This window comes from Panulirus ornatus, chromosome 1 (assembly GCF_036320965.1).
Source record: "Panulirus ornatus isolate Po-2019 chromosome 1, ASM3632096v1, whole genome shotgun sequence".
Taxonomy (NCBI): Eukaryota; Metazoa; Arthropoda; class Malacostraca; order Decapoda; family Palinuridae; genus Panulirus; species Panulirus ornatus.
Window position 1 is genome coordinate 20,904,520 of NC_092224.1, and position 15,159 is coordinate 20,919,678.

The 15,159-nt window shown below is 42.0% G+C and overlaps 1 protein-coding gene across 1 annotated transcript in view; it reads right to left on the reverse strand.

Annotated features, from left to right (window-relative positions):
• LOC139757009 (uncharacterized) overlaps positions 1–15,159 on the reverse strand; it is a 438,069-nt gene that overhangs the window by 60,233 nt on the left and 362,677 nt on the right. The window lies entirely within an intron of this gene.

The window sequence follows — 15,159 nt, forward strand, 5'->3', positions numbered from 1 at the left end:
AGTTTGAATGCATAGATGAGTAATGTGGCAGATGAGGGTATAATTGGTGTTCATGAAGTGGTCAGTGTTGTAAATGGAAATGGTGAAGAGCTTGTGGATTTGTATGCTGAAAAAGGACCAGTGACTGGGAATACCTGGTTCAAAAAAGATATATACTTAAGTATGTGCTTGTGAGTAGGAGAGATGGCCAGAGGACATTATTGGATTACACATTAAATGATAGGCGTGTAAAAGAAACACTTTTGGATGTTAATGTGCTGAGAGGGGATGTCTGATCACTGTCTTGTGGAGGCGAAGGTGAAGATTTGTATAAGTTTTCAGAAAAGAAGAATGCTGAGAAGAAGAGAAAGGTCACAGTAAGTGACCTTGGAAGGAGACTTGTTTGAGGAAGTATCAGGAGAGATTGAGTGCAGAATGGCAAAAAGGTGAGAGCAAATGACGTAAGGGGAAAAAGGGAGGAATGGGATGTATTTAGGGAAGCAGTGATAGCTTGCGCAAAAGATGCATGTGGCAATGAGAGAGGTGCGAGTTGGGCAGATTAGAAAGGGTAGTGAATTGTGAGATGAATAAGTAAGATTGTTAGAGAAAGAGAAGAGAGAGGGGTTTGGACAATTTTTACTGGGAAGTAGTGCAAATGACTGGGAGATGTATAAAAGAAAGGAGGGGGAGGTCAAGAGAAAGATGCAAGAGGTGAAAAAGAGGGCAAATGAGAGTTGGGGTGAGAATCATTACATCTTAAGGAGGATAAAAAGATGTTTTCAAAGGAGGTAATTACAGTGTGTTAAAGTGTGTAAGACGAGAACAAATGGGAGCATCGGTGAAGGAGGCAAGTGGGAAGGTAATAACAAGTAGTGATGAGGTGTGAAGCAGATGGATTGAATATTTTGAAGGTTTGTTGAATGTGCTTGATATAGGGAGTTTTGGTCAAGGTGGTGTGCGAAGTGAGAAAGTCCAATTGGAACAGACATTAGAGATATAGACAGACAGGCGAGGTATGAGAGCTAACCAAAACAGTGAAGAGTTCTATCTGGAGAGCAAGGCAGTTAGGAGAACAGGAGAGGAAAGTAAATGGTTCCAGATGAATGTGGGTCTGCAGCAGCAGTGGATGACATCATAAAGACTGTATAACCTGTTTATGGACTAGATGGTAAAGGAAGTGAATGACAGGGCCTTAAGAGAGAGAGAGAAGGGCAGGTCCGCAGTCTGTTGTTGGCAGGGATACCTGGGGAGAAAGTCACAGCTAGTATATGCTGATGACAAAGTTCTGCAAGCATATTTGAGTAGGAATCTTTTTCTTTTCCATGCTTGATTGCCGTTTCTCCGGGTTAGTGAAATACTACCAACAGATAAGAAAAGCCAATACACCCACATCCATCCTCTAGCTTTCATGTGTAATATACTGAAACCACACCTCCCTATGTATAAGCAGGCCTCACAGACCTTTCCATGGTTTATCCCAGATGTTCCACAACCTCTAGCTCAGTCCACTGAAAGCATGCCAAACCCAGTATAACATATCATTCCAATTTGCTTTATCCCTTACACACCTTTCACCCTCCTGTATGGTCAGACCCCGAATGCTCAAAATCTTTTTCACTCATTCATTCTACCTCTTTGTCAACCTTTCCTCACTCATTCTCTCCTCATGATCAAAGTATTTCAGCATACCCTCTTGAGCTCTCTCAAGCACACTCCTCTCATTACCATATCTCTCTAACATTTCAGTATCTACTAACTCAAACCATCTCACACCACATATTGTTCTCAAGCATTTCATTTCTAATCCCTCCACTTCTCCGTACAGCACTATCTCTCACCCATGCCTTGCATCCAACGACATTGTTAGAACTACTATATCTTCAAACATATCCATTTTTACCCTCCCTGATGACATTCTCTATTTCCGCCCATTCTTAAGCACTCCCAGAACCCTTCCATTTCTTGACTCATCACTTCCACAATTCCATTTGCAGCCAGGTTCACTCCGAGATATCTAAAATACTTCAAGTTTTCTCAATTCAAAGTCACACCCCAACTAACCTGTCCCTCAACCCTGGTAAACCTAATGACCTTGCTTATCTATACATTTACTCTCAACTTCCTCCTTTCACACACATTCCCAATATCAATCACCAACTTCTGCAGTTTCTCATTTGAATATGCCACCAGTGCTGTTATCATCAGCAAGCATCAACGGACTTACTTCCCAGACCCTTTAATTCCTCACAGACTACATACTTGCCCCCCACTTCAAGACTCTCACATTTACCTCTCTCAATAAGCCATCCGTACACAAATTAAATAACCATGGTGACATCACACTCAAGGGATCCAATCTAATTTTTGTGTAGGAATGTGTTTGAAAGGAGAAAGATGCGAGTTAATTTGAATAAAGTAAGGGTATTAATTCCAGCTGGGGAGGAAGACAGACTGGTTGTGCAAGTCTGAACGATGAGAACCTGAAACAAATGGAGTGATTTAGATACCGAAGATTGGACATAGTAATGGATGAAACCACAGGCACTTCAGAAAGCCAAATGGTGGGTTATGGCAAATTATGAAACATGGAAAAATGGTGTCACTATCTGTGAGGGCAAAGAGTGACATGCTTAATAATGTTAACAGTGTTGTATGGATGCAAGCATGGGGCCAGGATTAAAATGTAAAAGAGAGGATGTGTTGCAACTTATGTAAATGAGGACAATGAGGTGCAGGGAGGGTTGATCATATAAGAAATGATGGTAAAAAGAGAAACGAGGTTGACGGAAGAATATGTGTAAGAGCTTACAGAGAAATAAGGTAGATAGAAGAATACATGGAAATGCATACAAAGATGTGTTGAATCTGTTCTGGACATGAGGAAAGGCCGACTGTGAGGGCATATACTTAAGAAGCGAATGGAACAAGAAGAGGAAAACTGAGGAGGAGGTGGAAGGATGGACTGAAAGATGCTTTGAGTGTTTGGGGACTGAAAATACTGAAGGGAGAGAAGGATTCTTAGGAGAGTGAATTGGAAGGACTATGTATAAATATGATTTACTATCAATGGGATGATCCAGGGAACATAATGGTGTTAAATGAAACTATGAGGTGATCTATGGGGCATGGATGTGAATAGTAGGCACTGGCCAGAATGTATTGTGATGATGATAGTGTGAGGTGTGTGCCAATGAGGCCACTTTACTCTATTTCAGGTGCTGTTACTACATGGAAAACACCCGTCATTACCCCTCCCCACACGTCAACTCTTAACCTACTCCTCATAATGCTCTTCATGTCAGAAACCAGTTTCTACTTAAGTATGCCCCTAGAGCAACTAAACACCTCTAAAGCACCCCCATCCTCTATGAAATTCAGACCCACATCACTAAACACCTCTCAGGCACCTTCATCCTCTATAAACTTCAGACCCACATTTTACTCTATCTCATCAATTAGCAAAAAACAGCCATAGTGCCACACTGAAAGTTGAAAAAGGACTGGTTGTAAACATAAGTATATGTGGGTGAGTAACGGTAAGAAATATCTCTCTCTCTATATATATATCTCTGATGCCTATTCCCTTCAGGAACTCCGTCAATGGGGTGGCCATGGTAACAGCCTCCATAACTTGTGAAAACTGTCACTTTTTAGCCTTTAGTGCGTCACCCTTAAAAGGCCACTGGCAGAGGGATAGTCTAGTACAGTGTTTATACAGGTTCCTACCTAATGTTCCAACTGACTTCTACATTATATTCCTACCAACTACTTCTACCTTTCTACCTCATGTCTCAACCTAAAAATCCTACCTTCTACTTCTATCTGTTGCTCCTACCATTCTGCTGAAAGGCAGCACATAGCACTAACCACAGGAAAAAAGCCACTGCTACGTAGAGAGCCAGTCTAGCACTGTGTTTGTACAGGCTCCTACCTAATGTCCCTACTGACTTCTACATAATATTCCTACCAACTACTTCTATCTTTCTACTTCATATTTCTACTTAAAAATCCTACCTTCTACTTCTATCTGTTGCTCCTACCATTCTGCTGAAAGGCAGCACATAGCACTAACCACAGAAAAAAGCCACTGCTACGTAGAGAGCTGTTAGCACTGTGTTTGTACAGGCTCCTACCTAATGTTCCAACTGACTTCTACATTATATTCCTACCAACTACTTCTACCTTTCTACCTCATGTCTCAACCTAAAAATCCTACCTTCTACTTCTATCTGTTGCTCCTACCATTCTGCTGAAAGGCAGCACATAGCACTAACCACAGAAAAAAGCCACTGCTACGTAGAGAGCCAGTCTAGCACTGGTTTGTACAGGCTCCTACCTAATGTTCCAACTGACTTCTACATTATATTCCTACCAACTACTTCTACCTTTCTACCTCATGTCTCAACCTAAAAATCCTACCTTCTACTTCTATCTGTTGCTCCTACCATTCTGCTGAAAGGCAGCACATAGCACTAACCACAGAAAAAAGCCACTGCTACGTAGAGAGCTGTTAGCACTGTGTTTGTACAGGCTCCTACCTAATGTTCCAACTGACTTCTACATTATATTCCTACCAACTACTTCTACCTTTCTACCTCATGTCTCAACCTAAAAATCCTACCTTCTACTTCTATCTGTTGCTCCTACCATTCTGCTGAAAGGCAGCACATAGCACTAACCACAGAAAAAAGCCACTGCTACGTAGAGAGCTGTTAGCACTGTGTTTGTACAGGCTCCTACCTAATGTTCCAACTGACTTCTACATTATATTCCTACCAACTACTTCTACCTTTCTACCTCATGTCTCAACCTAAAAATCCTACCTTCTACTTCTATCTGTTGCTCCTACCATTCTGCTGAAAGGCAGCACATAGCACTAACCACAGAAAAAAGCCACTGCTACGTAGAGAGCTGTTAGCACTGTGTTTGTACAGGCTCCTACCTAATGTTCCAACTGACTTCTACATTATATTCCTACCAACTACTTCTACCTTTCTACCTCATGTCTCAACCTAAAAATCCTACCTTCTACTTCTATCTGTTGCTCCTACCATTCTGCTGAAAGGCAGCACATAGCACTAACCACAGAAAAAAGCCACTGCTACGTAGAGAGCTGTTAGCACTGTGTTTGTACAGGCTCCTACCTAATGTTCCAACTGACTTCTACATTATATTCCTACCAACTACTTCTACCTTTCTACCTCATGTCTCAACCTAAAAATCCTACCTTCTACTTCTATCTGTTGCTCCTACCATTCTGCTGAAAGGCAGCACATAGCACTAACCACAGAAAAAAGCCACTGCTACGTAGAGAGCTGTTAGCACTGTGTTTGTACAGGCTCCTACCTAATGTTCCAACTGACTTCTACATTATATTCCTACCAACTACTTCTACCTTTCTACCTCATGTCTCAACCTAAAAATCCTACCTTCTACTTCTATCTGTTGCTCCTACCATTCTGCTGAAAGGCAGCACATAGCACTAACCACAGAAAAAAGCCACTGCTACGTAGAGAGCCAGTCTAGCACTGTGTTGTACAGGCTCCTACCTAATGTTCCAACTGACTTCTACATTATATTCCTACCAACTACTTCTACCTTTCTACCTCATGTCTCAACCTAAAAATCCTACCTTCTACTTCTATCTGTTGCTCCTACCATTCTGCTGAAAGGCAGCACATAGCACTAACCACAGAAAAAAGCCACTGCTACGTAGAGAGCCAGTCTAGCACTGTGTTGTACAGGCTCCTACCTAATGTTCCAACTGACTTCTACATTATATTCCTACCAACTACTTCTACCTTTCTACCTCATGTCTCAACCTAAAAATCCTACCTTCTACTTCTATCTGTTGCTCCTACCATTCTGCTGAAAGGCAGCACATAGCACTAACCACAGAAAAAAGCCACTGCTACGTAGAGAGCCAGTCTAGCACTGTGTTGTACAGGCTCCTACCTAATGTTCCAACTGACTTCTACATTATATTCCTACCAACTACTTCTACCTTTCTACCTCATGTCTCAACCTAAAAATCCTACCTTCTACTTCTATCTGTTGCTCCTACCATTCTGCTGAAAGGCAGCACATAGCACTAACCACAGAAAAAAGCCACTGCTACGTAGAGAGCCAGTCTAGCACTGTGTTGTACAGGCTCCTACCTAATGTTCCAACTGACTTCTACATTATATTCCTACCAACTACTTCTACCTTTCTACCTCATGTCTCAACCTAAAAATCCTACCTTCTACTTCTATCTGTTGCTCCTACCATTCTGCTGAAAGGCAGCACATAGCACTAACCACAGAAAAAAGCCACTGCTACGTAGAGAGCCAGTCTAGCACTGGTTTGTACAGGCTCCTACCTAATGTTCCAACTGACTTCTACATTATATTCCTACCAACTACTTCTACCTTTCTACCTCATGTCTCAACCTAAAAATCCTACCTTCTACTTCTATCTGTTGCTCCTACCATTCTGCTGAAAGGCAGCACATAGCACTAACCACAGAAAAAAGCCACTGCTACGTAGAGAGCTGTTAGCACTGTGTTTGTACAGGCTCCTACCTAATGTTCCAACTGACTTCTACATTATATTCCTACCAACTACTTCTACCTTTCTACCTCATGTCTCAACCTAAAAATCCTACCTTCTACTTCTATCTGTTGCTCCTACCATTCTGCTGAAAGGCAGCACATAGCACTAACCACAGAAAAAAGCCACTGCTACGTAGAGAGCCAGTCTAGCACTGTGTTGTACAGGCTCCTACCTAATGTTCCAACTGACTTCTACATTATATTCCTACCAACTACTTCTACCTTTCTACCTCATGTCTCAACCTAAAAATCCTACCTTCTACTTCTATCTGTTGCTCCTACCATTCTGCTGAAAGGCAGCACATAGCACTAACCACAGAAAAAGCCACTGCTACGTAGAGAGCCAGTCTAGCACTGGTTTGTACAGGCTCCTACCTAATGTTCCAACTGACTTCTACATTATATTCCTACCAACTACTTCTACCTTTCTACCTCATGTCTCAACCTAAAAATCCTACCTTCTACTTCTATCTGTTGCTCCTACCATTCTGCTGAAAGGCAGCACATAGCACTAACCACAGAAAAAAGCCACTGCTACGTAGAGAGCTGTTAGCACTGTGTTTGTACAGGCTCCTACCTAATGTTCCAACTGACTTCTACATTATATTCCTACCAACTACTTCTACCTTTCTACCTCATGTCTCAACCTAAAAATCCTACCTTCTACTTCTATCTGTTGCTCCTACCATTCTGCTGAAAGGCAGCACATAGCACTAACCACAGAAAAAAGCCACTGCTACGTAGAGAGCTGTTAGCACTGTGTTTGTACAGGCTCCTACCTAATGTTCCAACTGACTTCTACATTATATTCCTACCAACTACTTCTACCTTTCTACCTCATGTCTCAACCTAAAAATCCTACCTTCTACTTCTATCTGTTGCTCCTACCATTCTGCTGAAAGGCAGCACATAGCACTAACCACAGAAAAAAGCCACTGCTACGTAGAGAGCCAGTCTAGCACTGTGTTGTACAGGCTCCTACCTAATGTTCCAACTGACTTCTACATTATATTCCTACCAACTACTTCTACCTTTCTACCTCATGTCTCAACCTAAAAATCCTACCTTCTACTTCTATCTGTTGCTCCTACCATTCTGCTGAAAGGCAGCACATAGCACTAACCACAGAAAAAAGCCACTGCTACGTAGAGAGCTGTTAGCACTGTGTTTGTACAGGCTCCTACCTAATGTTCCAACTGACTTCTACATTATATTCCTACCAACTACTTCTACCTTTCTACCTCATGTCTCAACCTAAAAATCCTACCTTCTACTTCTATCTGTTGCTCCTACCATTCTGCTGAAAGGCAGCACATAGCACTAACCACAGAAAAAAGCCACTGCTACGTAGAGAGCTGTTAGCACTGTGTTTGTACAGGCTCCTACCTAATGTTCCAACTGACTTCTACATTATATTCCTACCAACTACTTCTACCTTTCTACCTCATGTCTCAACCTAAAAATCCTACCTTCTACTTCTATCTGTTGCTCCTACCATTCTGCTGAAAGGCAGCACATAGCACTAACCACAGAAAAAAAGCCACTGCTACGTAGAGAGCTGTTAGCACTGTGTTTGTACAGGCTCCTACCTAATGTTCCAACTGACTTCTACATTATATTCCTACCAACTACTTCTACCTTTCTACCTCATGTCTCAACCTAAAAATCCTACCTTCTACTTCTATCTGTTGCTCCTACCATTCTGCTGAAAGGCAGCACATAGCACTAACCACAGAAAAAAAGCCACTGCTACGTAGAGAGCCAGTCTAGCACTGTGTTGTACAGGCTCCTACCTAATGTTCCAACTGACTTCTACATTATATTCCTACCAACTACTTCTACCTTTCTACCTCATGTCTCAACCTAAAAATCCTACCTTCTACTTCTATCTGTTGCTCCTACCATTCTGCTGAAAGGCAGCACATAGCACTAACCACAGAAAAAGCCACTGCTACGTAGAGAGCCAGTCTAGCACTGGTTTGTACAGGCTCCTACCTAATGTTCCAACTGACTTCTACATTATATTCCTACCAACTACTTCTACCTTTCTACCTCATGTCTCAACCTAAAAATCCTACCTTCTACTTCTATCTGTTGCTCCTACCATTCTGCTGAAAGGCAGCACATAGCACTAACCACAGAAAAAAGCCACTGCTACGTAGAGAGCTGTTAGCACTGTGTTTGTACAGGCTCCTACCTAATGTTCCAACTGACTTCTACATTATATTCCTACCAACTACTTCTACCTTTCTACCTCATGTCTCAACCTAAAAATCCTACCTTCTACTTCTATCTGTTGCTCCTACCATTCTGCTGAAAGGCAGCACATAGCACTAACCACAGAAAAAAGCCACTGCTACGTAGAGAGCTGTTAGCACTGTGTTTGTACAGGCTCCTACCTAATGTTCCAACTGACTTCTACATTATATTCCTACCAACTACTTCTACCTTTCTACCTCATGTCTCAACCTAAAAATCCTACCTTCTACTTCTATCTGTTGCTCCTACCATTCTGCTGAAAGGCAGCACATAGCACTAACCACAGAAAAAAGCCACTGCTACGTAGAGAGCTGTTAGCACTGTGTTTGTACAGGCTCCTACCTAATGTTCCAACTGACTTCTACATTATATTCCTACCAACTACTTCTACCTTTCTACCTCATGTCTCAACCTAAAAATCCTACCTTCTACTTCTATCTGTTGCTCCTACCATTCTGCTGAAAGGCAGCACATAGCACTAACCACAGAAAAAAGCCACTGCTACGTAGAGAGCCAGTCTAGCACTGGTTTGTACAGGCTCCTACCTAATGTTCCAACTGACTTCTACATTATATTCCTACCAACTACTTCTACCTTTCTACCTCATGTCTCAACCTAAAAATCCTACCTTCTACTTCTATCTGTTGCTCCTACCATTCTGCTGAAAGGCAGCACATAGCACTAACCACAGAAAAAAAGCCACTGCTACGTAGAGAGCTGTTAGCACTGTGTTTGTACAGGCTCCTACCTAATGTTCCAACTGACTTCTACATTATATTCCTACCAACTACTTCTACCTTTCTACCTCATGTCTCAACCTAAAAATCCTACCTTCTACTTCTATCTGTTGCTCCTACCATTCTGCTGAAAGGCAGCACATAGCACTAACCACAGAAAAAAGCCACTGCTACGTAGAGAGCCAGTCTAGCACAGTGTTTTGTACAGGCTCCTACCTAATGTTCCAACTGACTTCTACATTATATTCCTACCAACTACTTCTACCTTTCTACCTCATGTCTCAACCTAAAAATCCTACCTTCTACTTCTATCTGTTGCTCCTACCATTCTGCTGAAAGGCAGCACATAGCACTAACCACAGAAAAAGCCACTGCTACGTAGAGAGCTGTTAGCACTGTGTTTGTACAGGCTCCTACCTAATGTTCCAACTGACTTCTACATTATATTCCTACCAACTACTTCTACCTTTCTACCTCATGTCTCAACCTAAAAATCCTACCTTCTACTTCTATCTGTTGCTCCTACCATTCTGCTGAAAGGCAGCACATAGCACTAACCACAGAAAAAAGCCACTGCTACGTAGAGAGCCAGTCTAGCACTGTGTTGTACAGGCTCCTACCTAATGTTCCAACTGACTTCTACATTATATTCCTACCAACTACTTCTACCTTTCTACCTCATGTCTCAACCTAAAAATCCTACCTTCTACTTCTATCTGTTGCTCCTACCATTCTGCTGAAAGGCAGCACATAGCACTAACCACAGAAAAAAGCCACTGCTACGTAGAGAGCCAGTCTAGCACTGGTTTGTACAGGCTCCTACCTAATGTTCCAACTGACTTCTACATTATATTCCTACCAACTACTTCTACCTTTCTACCTCATGTCTCAACCTAAAAATCCTACCTTCTACTTCTATCTGTTGCTCCTACCATTCTGCTGAAAGGCAGCACATAGCACTAACCACAGAAAAAAGCCACTGCTACGTAGAGAGCCAGTCTAGCACTGTGTTGTACAGGCTCCTACCTAATGTTCCAACTGACTTCTACATTATATTCCTACCAACTACTTCTACCTTTCTACCTCATGTCTCAACCTAAAAATCCTACCTTCTACTTCTATCTGTTGCTCCTACCATTCTGCTGAAAGGCAGCACATAGCACTAACCACAGAAAAAAGCCACTGCTACGTAGAGAGCTGTTAGCACTGTGTTTGTACAGGCTCCTACCTAATGTTCCAACTGACTTCTACATTATATTCCTACCAACTACTTCTACCTTTCTACCTCATGTCTCAACCTAAAAATCCTACCTTCTACTTCTATCTGTTGCTCCTACCATTCTGCTGAAAGGCAGCACATAGCACTAACCACAGAAAAAAGCCACTGCTACGTAGAGAGCTGTTAGCACTGTGTTTGTACAGGCTCCTACCTAATGTTCCAACTGACTTCTACATTATATTCCTACCAACTACTTCTACCTTTCTACCTCATGTCTCAACCTAAAAATCCTACCTTCTACTTCTATCTGTTGCTCCTACCATTCTGCTGAAAGGCAGCACATAGCACTAACCACAGAAAAAAGCCACTGCTACGTAGAGAGCCAGTCTAGCACTGGTTTGTACAGGCTCCTACCTAATGTTCCAACTGACTTCTACATTATATTCCTACCAACTACTTCTACCTTTCTACCTCATGTCTCAACCTAAAAATCCTACCTTCTACTTCTATCTGTTGCTCCTACCATTCTGCTGAAAGGCAGCACATAGCACTAACCACAGAAAAAAGCCACTGCTACGTAGAGAGCCAGTCTAGCACTGGTTTGTACAGGCTCCTACCTAATGTTCCAACTGACTTCTACATTATATTCCTACCAACTACTTCTACCTTTCTACCTCATGTCTCAACCTAAAAATCCTACCTTCTACTTCTATCTGTTGCTCCTACCATTCTGCTGAAAGGCAGCACATAGCACTAACCACAGAAAAAAAGCCACTGCTACGTAGAGAGCTGTTAGCACTGTGTTTGTACAGGCTCCTACCTAATGTTCCAACTGACTTCTACATTATATTCCTACCAACTACTTCTACCTTTCTACCTCATGTCTCAACCTAAAAATCCTACCTTCTACTTCTATCTGTTGCTCCTACCATTCTGCTGAAAGGCAGCACATAGCACTAACCACAGAAAAAAGCCACTGCTACGTAGAGAGCCAGTCTAGCACTGTGTTGTACAGGCTCCTACCTAATGTTCCAACTGACTTCTACATTATATTCCTACCAACTACTTCTACCTTTCTACCTCATGTCTCAACCTAAAAATCCTACCTTCTACTTCTATCTGTTGCTCCTACCATTCTGCTGAAAGGCAGCACATAGCACTAACCACAGAAAAAAAGCCACTGCTACGTAGAGAGCTGTTAGCACTGTGTTTGTACAGGCTCCTACCTAATGTTCCAACTGACTTCTACATTATATTCCTACCAACTACTTCTACCTTTCTACCTCATGTCTCAACCTAAAAATCCTACCTTCTACTTCTATCTGTTGCTCCTACCATTCTGCTGAAAGGCAGCACATAGCACTAACCACAGAAAAAAAGCCACTGCTACGTAGAGAGCTGTTAGCACTGTGTTTGTACAGGCTCCTACCTAATGTTCCAACTGACTTCTACATTATATTCCTACCAACTACTTCTACCTTTCTACCTCATGTCTCAACCTAAAAATCCTACCTTCTACTTCTATCTGTTGCTCCTACCATTCTGCTGAAAGGCAGCACATAGCACTAACCACAGAAAAAAGCCACTGCTACGTAGAGAGCCAGTCTAGCACTGGTTTGTACAGGCTCCTACCTAATGTTCCAACTGACTTCTACATTATATTCCTACCAACTACTTCTACCTTTCTACCTCATGTCTCAACCTAAAAATCCTACCTTCTACTTCTATCTGTTGCTCCTACCATTCTGCTGAAAGGCAGCACATAGCACTAACCACAGAAAAAAGCCACTGCTACGTAGAGAGCCAGTCTAGCACTGTGTTGTACAGGCTCCTACCTAATGTTCCAACTGACTTCTACATTATATTCCTACCAACTACTTCTACCTTTCTACCTCATGTCTCAACCTAAAAATCCTACCTTCTACTTCTATCTGTTGCTCCTACCATTCTGCTGAAAGGCAGCACATAGCACTAACCACAGAAAAAAAGCCACTGCTACGTAGAGAGCCAGTCTAGCACTGGTTTGTACAGGCTCCTACCTAATGTTCCAACTGACTTCTACATTATATTCCTACCAACTACTTCTACCTTTCTACCTCATGTCTCAACCTAAAAATCCTACCTTCTACTTCTATCTGTTGCTCCTACCATTCTGCTGAAAGGCAGCACATAGCACTAACCACAGAAAAAGCCACTGCTACGTAGAGAGCTGTTAGCACTGTGTTTGTACAGGCTCCTACCTAATGTTCCAACTGACTTCTACATTATATTCCTACCAACTACTTCTACCTTTCTACCTCATGTCTCAACCTAAAAATCCTACCTTCTACTTCTATCTGTTGCTCCTACCATTCTGCTGAAAGGCAGCACATAGCACTAACCACAGAAAAAGCCACTGCTACGTAGAGAGCCAGTCTAGCACAGTGTTTTGTACAGGCTCCTACCTAATGTTCCAACTGACTTCTACATTATATTCCTACCAACTACTTCTACCTTTCTACCTCATGTCTCAACCTAAAAATCCTACCTTCTACTTCTATCTGTTGCTCCTACCATTCTGCTGAAAGGCAGCACATAGCACTAACCACAGAAAAAAGCCACTGCTACGTAGAGAGCCAGTCTAGCACTGGTTTGTACAGGCTCCTACCTAATGTTCCAACTGACTTCTACATTATATTCCTACCAACTACTTCTACCTTTCTACCTCATGTCTCAACCTAAAAATCCTACCTTCTACTTCTATCTGTTGCTCCTACCATTCTGCTGAAAGGCAGCACATAGCACTAACCACAGAAAAAAGCCACTGCTACGTAGAGAGCCAGTCTAGCACTGGTTTGTACAGGCTCCTACCTAATGTTCCAACTGACTTCTACATTATATTCCTACCAACTACTTCTACCTTTCTACCTCATGTCTCAACCTAAAAATCCTACCTTCTACTTCTATCTGTTGCTCCTACCATTCTGCTGAAAGGCAGCACATAGCACTAACCACAGAAAAAAGCCACTGCTACGTAGAGAGCCAGTCTAGCACTGTGTTGTACAGGCTCCTACCTAATGTTCCAACTGACTTCTACATTATATTCCTACCAACTACTTCTACCTTTCTACCTCATGTCTCAACCTAAAAATCCTACCTTCTACTTCTATCTGTTGCTCCTACCATTCTGCTGAAAGGCAGCACATAGCACTAACCACAGAAAAAAGCCACTGCTACGTAGAGAGCCAGTCTAGCACTGTGTTGTACAGGCTCCTACCTAATGTTCCAACTGACTTCTACATTATATTCCTACCAACTACTTCTACCTTTCTACCTCATGTCTCAACCTAAAAATCCTACCTTCTACTTCTATCTGTTGCTCCTACCATTCTGCTGAAAGGCAGCACATAGCACTAACCACAGAAAAAAGCCACTGCTACGTAGAGAGCTGTTAGCACTGTGTTTGTACAGGCTCCTACCTAATGTTCCAACTGACTTCTACATTATATTCCTACCAACTACTTCTACCTTTCTACCTCATGTCTCAACCTAAAAATCCTACCTTCTACTTCTATCTGTTGCTCCTACCATTCTGCTGAAAGGCAGCACATAGCACTAACCACAGAAAAAAAGCCACTGCTACGTAGAGAGCTGTTAGCACTGTGTTTGCAGAGGCTCCAACCTAATGTCACTAATGACTACTAATACTACCTAATTTATGCATTATCTATAGTCTCAAAGTTTTCATCTGCAAATTGTGTGTTTGAATGCTGATCAAAAAAATTTGGTTTAAGTGGGTTTAATTACTACTTGTATGCATTTGCCATAAGAATAGCTCTGCTCATACATCTAGCAGCAAACCACATCTGCCTACATCCCAACCCTGTCAGTCCCACTCTTGCCAGCTCAGTCATTACCATATTGTTTGCATCAGCTTATTTTTTATGATCACTTCTAAATATGCAGTTGTGGTGTTGCCAGGCTCCACCATAAGTTAAAAGTCATGAACCTGGTCATGAGAGGCAAGTATTCTGGGAGCAGCTGAGCAACTGTGTTAGCAGCTTTCATGCTTGAGACCGGGTTATAATGATGGGCGATTTAAATGCAAAGGTGAGTAATGTGGCAGTTGAGGGAATAACTGGAGAACATGGGGTGTTCAGTGTTGTAAATGGAAATGGTGAAGAGCTTGTAGATTTGTGTGCTGAAAAAAGATTGGTGATTGGGATTACCTGGTTTAAAAAGAGATATACATATGTAAGTGGGAGATGGCCAAAGAGCAATATTGGATTATGTGTTAATTGATGGTCATGGGAAAGAGACTTTTGGATGTTAATGTGCTGAGACAACCACTTTCTTCTTTCACAATACTTTACCAAACTCAGTCACCAGTTTC